Source organism: Helianthus annuus, chromosome 11, assembly GCF_002127325.2.
Source record: "Helianthus annuus cultivar XRQ/B chromosome 11, HanXRQr2.0-SUNRISE, whole genome shotgun sequence".
NCBI lineage: Eukaryota > Viridiplantae > Streptophyta > Magnoliopsida > Asterales > Asteraceae > Helianthus > Helianthus annuus.
This window is the reverse complement of record NC_035443.2, coordinates 48574352-48582574: the sequence shown is the minus strand read 5'-3', so window position 1 is coordinate 48582574 and position 8223 is coordinate 48574352.

Genomic DNA, 8223 nt, shown 5'->3' with positions numbered 1-8223 from the left:
CTCGAAAGATCAAATTGGTCAAATCCTTCGTTGACCAAATCATCTTTCGACTGAGATGATTGACTTTCATTGACTTTCATTGACCATCTGATCTTTCGAGGGCCATTGCTTCCTCGAAGGATCAGATTTCCACCAACACTTTGGATTTTGGGAATTTGCAATTTAAACCCTTCAAAAATTTAGAGGTTTTCGGAATTGACCATTTTGAAAAATTGTCCGTTATGAAGTTCTGCAAAGGTTAGTTTTATGAAGTATCTCGGCTTGCCAGGTATCGGATCGAGCACCAACATCAGTTAATCAAAAATAAGATTAAATTGAAAATCTTTTTGGATTTTAATAAAATAAAAGACAACAATTTTAATATCCTTTGAATGTTATCAAACGACATCACCGCTAATGTCGTGCTGATATGCACCAAACGACAAAACTGATTAAAATAAGACAATAAAACTAAGCAGTAAATAAATATGTACAAACACAACAATATTTTTGCGAGTTTCTGGCGAAGAGAATCATATCAGCTTGCGGTCTTTTGTCAAAACACATTTCCTTTTAAAATTCTTTTACAGACGCGGATAAGTATTCTACCACAATTACCGATATTGTTATCCACTTAAACTCAGCGATCAAGTGTAATCATAATACAATGAGATACATTTAAGGTATGATTTATACTTACCGACCGGTGTTCATCCACTCACGACACATTCCCGTATCAAGGTATGCACGAGAGTTCATCTTACTGGGGAGTATACCATTTATCATCCGTTTTTAACGTATATAACATGTGAACAAGTCACTTATTTGAGTTGAAAACAAGCCCTATGTGATAGAATCACTTATTGATGAGGAACTTGATTTTCGATGCATGAGGGCACAGGAGCAAGTCCGTGAACAGGTCAGTACTTCCGTACAGCAGAGAGACGAACTTGACTCCCGGATAAATGTGATATTTTATCACTTATTTTGTATGGACATGTGATTGTTTATCACTTATTGAGGTCGAATGCAGTATGAGATATGTACACGTATGTATGGTATCATGGAAGAACTAAGACTTTGTCTTTTATAGAAACAACCATGATACCCAGATGATAAACAGCATAAACCCCGAATATCTCAGAACCTCGGCAATCTATCAAACGAAATTTCGGTACCAAGACCATATGCCAATGAGCGGTTCCCACGCGGTTTTCAGTTCGTTATGTTTATATCTCCTGCATACTTTAAAATGATCGTGAGTCTACCGGTACATCATTAGTAGAGCTACTTATCATTTTCCTTTTCTTTTGATTTCTAGAAACATGTTCCGACCGACCTCTGATGTAATATCATTTTCTCTTATATTACCAAGAAACTCATTTTTGATTTTCTATTGTTTTTGTGTTTTTCTGAATTTTCTCCCCCTTAAATGCAGAAAGTAAATAAATTAAAGACATATTTTTGTATTTTTGAGATTTTTCAATGTTTTTGTATTTTTCTTGAAACTTTCTCCCCCTAAAATTCAAAAATAAAATAAAGCAAAAACATATTTTTGGATTTTTGGTTTTAGAAAAATATTTACAAAAACGATTTCCTGATGTCGGTTACTCTTGCTTCACCTTTATGCCGTTTACCAAAAGTAAATAATCGAATCTTGATTTATCAAATGCTTTGGTAAAAAGGTCGGCACGTTGGTGATTGGTATGAATGTGAACCACATCGATAAGTCTCTTTTCAAAGCAATCACGTATGAAGTGATATTTAATATCGATGTGCTTCGTTTTTTAGTGCTGTACAGGATTTCTAGTGATCTGTAAAGCAGCTTCATTATCAACATAAATAGGAGTAGTTAGGAATTCAAAACCGTAGTCCCGCATCTGTTGTTGGATCCATAGAACCTGGGAGCAGCAACTAGACGCAGCAATGTATTCCGCTTCACATGTAGATGTAGCCACACATGTCTGCTTCTTGCACTGCCAAGTGACTAGGCGATTGCCTAAGAACTGACATCCTGCTGTAGTTGATTTGCCATCTTTCTTGCAGCCGCCGAAATCAGAATCACTGTAAGCCTTGAGATCGAAGTTATCATCCTTAGGGTACCATAACCCGGTGTCAGGGCAACCCTTCAGATAACGAAAAATCCTTTTGACAGCAGCATAGTGAGAGACCTTCGGATTTGCTTGGTATCTGGCGAGAAGGCACGTTGGATACATAATGTCGGGTCTTGATGCGGTGAGATACATTAAGGATCCAATCATAGCACGATAAAGTGAAGAGACTACAGCATCCCCTTTTTCATCCGGAGTAATCCCGTGATTCTGCGGAAGAGGAGTAGAAATTGGCTTCGAATCGGACATCTGGAATCGGCTCAAGATGTCTCCGACGTACTTGGTTTGATGGATAAAAATTCCAGATTCGGACTGATTAACTTGCAAACCCAAGAAGAACGTCATTTCACCCATCGCACTCATCTCGAATCGATCTTGCATCACCTTCTCAAATTCCTTGCATAACTTATCATCAGTAGAACCAAAGATAATGTCATCGACATACACTTGTACCAACAGAAGATCTTCACCTTTTTCTTTGATGAAGAGGGTACAATCGATCAAACCCCGTCTAAACCCGTTGTTCAGCAGGTAGGTAGACAGTGTCTCATACCAGGCTCGAGGCGCTTGATGAAGACCATATAACGCCTTGTTAAGCAGTAAAACTCTGTCAGGATGTAATGGATCTTCAAACCCCGGTGGTTGCTCGACATATACTTCCTCTTCGACTACTCCGTGAAGAAAAGCACTTTTAACATCCATCTGGTACACCTTGAATTTCTTGAAGGATGCGTAGGCTAGAAAGATTCTAATAGCCTCCAGACGTGCAACAGGTGCATACACTTCATTGTAGTCAATACCTTCTATCTGACTGAAGCCTTGAACAACTAACCTTGCTTTGTTTCGGACAACAACCCCACGGTCGTCCTTCTTGCACTTAAACACCCAACGAGTTCCGATCTTCTTGTAGTTGTCGGGCCTATCAACCAATTTCCATACGCCCAACTTCTCGAACTGCTGAAGTTCTTCTTGCATGGCTTCCACCCAGGAATCATCTTTCAATGCCTCCTTCCAAGATCTAGGCTCTTCTTGGCTAACATAGCAGGCGAAAGACCAATCATTTTGTTGTCCCGATTCTCGTATCTCAGCATACAAGCCAGCATTTTCGTTATTTCTGATTTGATTCCTTATCCTTACACCACTGAGAACATCACCTATAATATTCTGCTGAGGATGGATGTTATGAATTCGGGTTTCAGAAACTGGAGGAATTTCAACATTTGGCCTCAAGTTATTGATATTTAAATTCCCGATATCATTCTGAAGCTGTTGAGTTGTAGAAGATGATGCATTTTCTTCTTGGATAATTGGCGCAGACACTGGATCCGTTGCTTCTGAAGTACCTTGAACCGCGGTGCTTCACCATCATTTGCATCAACATACTCCTCATCTTCCGATGACAAATTGTAATCGACAGCATCATTAAACACCTCATTTGAAACGAGATTGTTGACAGAAGAGGATGCTTGTGAGTCAACAATGATTGGGCGAGCTAACTGAGAGCCAGTCGCATTCTCGCTTTCAGACAACATTTGAGCAATTGCATTGTCATCATCAAATGTCGGCAGATTAAATGAGTCGAAAAGACCATCATAATCGAACATCCATGGATCTCCAGAAGGCTTCGGAGGATTAGAATATCTTTGAACTCTTACTTCACCCCATTCTTCAATCTTCTTGGTAGTCAGGTTCCATACTCGCAGATTAGGAGTAGCATACCCAAGGAAGTAGCCTTCGATAGCTTTGGCACCAAACTTCCCGTCAGGCTCAATCATGGTACATGGTGCACCAAAAGGTTCTAGATATTCCAAGTCAGGAGTCTTCTTGTGTAGGAGTTCGAAGCACGTTTTGCCATGTCTTTTCACTGTGAGAACCCTGTTTAACGTGTAGCAAGCTGAGGCAACAGCTTCAGTCCAGAATCGAACTGGAAGCTGAGACTCAACCAACATGGTTCTTGCAGTCTCAATTAAGGTTCTGTTCTTTCTTTCAGCGACTCCATTTTGTTGTGGTGTGTACCGAGAGCTGTATTCATGAAGGATTCCTTTTGCAGTGCAAAATTCATCCATAACCCTGTTTTTGAACTCGGTTCCGTTGTCGCTTCGAATTCGCCTCACCTTTAGATTATAAAGATTTTCCAACAAGGTGATCAAATTCTTTAGAATTTCTGGAGTCTCGCTCTTGTGAACCATGAAGTCAACCCATGAAAATCTTGAATAGTCATCAGTGACTACCAAGCAGAAAACCTCCTCGTGCACACTCTTATGTTTGACTGGGCCGAAAAGGTCCATATGCAGACGTTCGAGTGGCATGTTTACAGTGTTAACCTTTTTCAATGGATGTGATTTCTTGATTTGCTTCCCTTTCTGACACGGCACACAGACATCTTGAAGTTGAAAATTCTTCACATTGACACCTCTCACCAAATTGTTTTTGACAAGGTGATTCATTTTTCTGAGGTGAATATGACCCATCCGTCTGTGCCAAGAGATCGTCTCCTTTTCAGTGGCTTTTGAAATAAAGCAAGTAACTTGTTTGGACTTAGTTATTGCTTGGCTCATATCAAGGACATACAAATCATTAACTCTTGGTGCTGATAAGAGAATCCATTCTTCGGGAATCTTGAATCCTGGCTTCAGCACATAACAACCGGCATCATCAAAATGCACGGTGAACTTCTTGTCGCAGATCTGAGAGACACTCAGGAGATTGTGATCCAACTGTTGCACATAATTGATTTTGTCGAAACTCACAACTCCAATTGAGATCATTCCCTCACCGGTGATATACCCTCCTTTATCTCCAGCAAACGCGACATAACCTCCTCTTATACTTCGCACATCGAAAAGAAGACGATAGTCGCCCGTCATGTGCCTGGAAGCCCCACTATCAACAATCCAATGACTATTAATAGTTCCTCCTGGAGCCGCCTGCACATGCAACTAACTTATCAGTTTGAGAGGGGGACCCAAGCCTTTGTGGACTTGGGTCGTCCTTGATCATCAAGGAAAGTGATCTCAATCACTTGATGATTAGGAAAAAGAACCTGTGGTGCTCCCCCTGATTGAATTACCTGCTTTTGCTTCCAAGCTGTTTGTCATTTACCAGTATTTGAATTTATTGTTTTAGCATTTACTGGTTTTACAGTTTCAGGTTTTGCTTGTACAGGTTTTTCTTCTTTGACCTCTGATTTTAAGGCCTTTTCAATTACCTTTTGATTCTTTTGCTTTAGCTTCTTTTCCCTTTCTTTCAAGACACGTGGGTCCTGTTTCGGGGAAACTGGTCGTTTTTGGTAATTGATTTCTTGGGGAGCACTCGTTTTTTACTTCAACTTTTGCAGGTATGGGCAATATCTTACAATATGCCCAACTGTGCCACATTCAAAGCACGTTCTCCGCTCTACAAACCTCGGAGAAACATGTTGATGACCAGACGGAGAACCAGACAATGAACTTTGTGATCTAGACGTACTAGGACCTAAATCACATCCGTTGGTGTGTTGGGTGTAATTGTTCTGATCATTTCGTTTTAAAATTCTAACTTGTTTTACAAAATCAACGTTAGATTTATCCTGAAATGTTTCAAGTTTGTCTGAACTAGTGGATCCAACAAAGTTCATTTTTGGTTCTTGTCTCTTAACAGGAGCTCTTTTGTTTTGCACCTTTTGTTGTTGGACCTTAGGTTGTTCAACCCTTGATTGTTGAATTTTAGGTTGTGCAGCCTTAGGTTGAGTAGCCTTAGACTGTTCAACTTTAGGTTGTTGAACCTTTGGTTGTTCAGTCTTAGGCTGCTGAACTTTAGGTGCTTGAACATTCTTGTTCTGAGCCTTCTTTCCCTGTACCTTACCCTTTCCGGAGTTGACTTGTTGTTTTCGCTCAATTGGTAGTTTTTGGTTTCCGTATTGTTTTCTAATTTGTTCACACGGAATTGGATCACATTGAGTGACTGTAACTTTGCCACTTTTGTTCCCTAAAAACTTATCAGTGCATCCTTCAAAAATTTGCTCAATTAAATCTTGATTTACATTTTTAATTGGAAAATCTTTGTTAGAGTAAATTTTGCTATCTCCTTTGAGCGTATACAACAAGTTATTCCCTTCAGGGCTAACTACAAGGGACTCCATTGCTTTTGACATTTCAGTCTTACTCGGTTTCACTGGTGGATCACACAGAATGTGGTTCTCGATAGGAATATCTGTTGTAACCGAGTTAGACTGTTGTTTCACTATTTCTTCAGTTTCATCGTCCGAAGAATCAGCATCCTCAATAATGGGAGGACTCTGTTCCTTAACACACGATGTATCTGTCACGTTCTCAGATTCTGATTGACCCGAGGATGATGTACCAGTTGTGAACCCGAGGCCTGCTGCAAAATCATCTAGACCGAGTGGCACAGTAGGTTCAAAACGGGGCATATCCTCGTCATCAGGCAACTTGGAGTAATTGTGATTCATCGGGGGAGGACATGATTTGAATCCAATACATTTTGCATCCCCCTTTTTCTTTTGAACATCAATAATGTGATCCAGAACATAGCGGGAATTGGAATAGCTTTCCAATTTCTGCTTAATTGTCTCACATTCACATCGAGCTGTTGCTAACTCTACCATTTGTTTTTCAATTGTGTCAATTAGATTATTGTTAGCATGTTGTTTTCTCAAAACAGCCTTTTGTAATTCAGAAACAACATGTTTTAATGACGCAATTGTTGCTTTAAACTCCTTTTCATTTCTGGTTAAAAACAAGTTAGCTTCGGTTGCTTTAGAAAGATCAACAATCAATTCTTGATTGTGTTTGTGTGTGATTTCAAACAAACTTACCTTTTCTACATATTCTAAACACTTTGCACATTCAATAGAAGCAGAAATAGAGTCAGAGTTAGTATCACATACCTGAGAGGTTTGACCTTCTACATGAGCCATAAAGGCTGTATGAAAAGAAAAAGATCCATCTTCAGAGAAAAACTGAGCAAGCTTCTCGGAAGTTCCAGCAGATTTCTGGCAAAGAATAGATCTCCTCTTGCTTAATGCTTCAGCTTCAGCCAAAAGCTCATCAACCTCCAAGTCTAAAGCATCACTTGATAGATCACCAGCATCAAGTGATTCCCCATCCATGCTTCCACTATAACCCGAACTATCTTCATCTTCCGAAGATTCACCAGCAGACACGGGTTCAACTACCTTCTCAACCACTTTAGCATAACATGCTGTTCCACCATTTCCTCCTTCTCCAAGCTGAAGGTTCCAGTTACAGATTTCATCAGCTTGAACAACCAATCCTCTGTGGGGATTAGTGTTTGTAGATCCAGATGCATTTCCTCCAACAGGAACTATTGATCTGACAGTATTGTTGTTCTGTTGCTGTTGTGGCTGTCCTTGATTCCTGAAGGGATTCTGATTTCCTTGCTTAGGTGGCTTCTGACACTCCGCTTGAAGTGACCCTTTTCACCACAATTGAAGCAAGTGACAGCATTCTTATCAAAACCATACTTGGTGTTGTTGTTGCTTTCCAAGTTGGTTCTCCCCGTCCTTTCCATAAACTCCTTTGCTCTTCGAATTGCACTAGCAAGAGCCCATTTGATATCCATCATTTCAAACTCTTCTTTATCCACTTGCTGATAATCTTCATTGGTTAGATTGATATTCCCAATCTGACCTGCAACTAATCCACAATAAGCCACTAACCAAGGTATTCAACATCTCCATATGCTCCTTGGCTATTTCGACAGTGACTTTGGAAAAGTTTGAAGTGTCTAATCTGACTGTGTTCGGATTGGAAGTGGCTTGAAAGTTTGAAGAGTTTCCATAAAACCCTTGCTGTTGCGGTTGTTGCTGCTGAGCTCTGCTTGGGTCTAAGAAAGGCGGTGGTGTGAATTGCTGAGCTGTCTGTTGTTGAGAAGAAGAATCTGGTCTTGAATACATCATCGTGTATGCTGAAGGATCAAACTGATTTGTTGTGGAAGGTCCGGTGTTTGAGATGAAAGCTGTTGAAGCTTCGCGTGTTGAGAGGCTGGTTTTTCTCCACTGATACCTCCTTCAATCCCATAGTACATCTCTGGATTTTGAGGAGTTAGTGTTCTTTTTGCCTTAAGCTTTTCTTCTACATCCTTGTTCTCCAATCTTTGAATTAACTCATAA